This window comes from Penaeus monodon, chromosome 20, assembly GCF_015228065.2.
Source record: "Penaeus monodon isolate SGIC_2016 chromosome 20, NSTDA_Pmon_1, whole genome shotgun sequence".
In the NCBI taxonomy this organism is placed as follows: domain Eukaryota; kingdom Metazoa; phylum Arthropoda; class Malacostraca; order Decapoda; family Penaeidae; genus Penaeus; species Penaeus monodon.
In genome coordinates, this window is record NC_051405.1 from 30,431,022 (window position 1) to 30,431,449 (window position 428).

Genomic DNA, 428 nt, shown 5'->3' on the forward strand with positions numbered 1-428 from the left:
TTCTTTAAACTGACGTTAGGTGGCATTCTTTATATAAAAAACAATGAATCATCTAATCAGAGAACTCAGAAGTTATCCAACCACTATGATTTACCAACAGACGGACCTACAAACTTGATTGAAAGAGACACATAACTGCCTTCCTACTTTACATCAACTGCCAGGACCTCCACAGTGACACTCATATATAGTCTACTTTTGAATACTTGGCAACCGCGCTCCTCAATGTAAACAGACGAAGAAGCCGAGCAAGTTAGACTATGTTGAGTTTTCATCTTAAAGATCTTGTTATTCGATATAGATATTGACTTTCGCTCCGGGTATGTTGTTCGTACGACGCTAGCAGTAGAAGGTACGAGTAAGTGTGGGAACGAAAAAAAGAAAATATGTACTTGGATTTATGAGGATTATGGTGAAGTTGATCATTG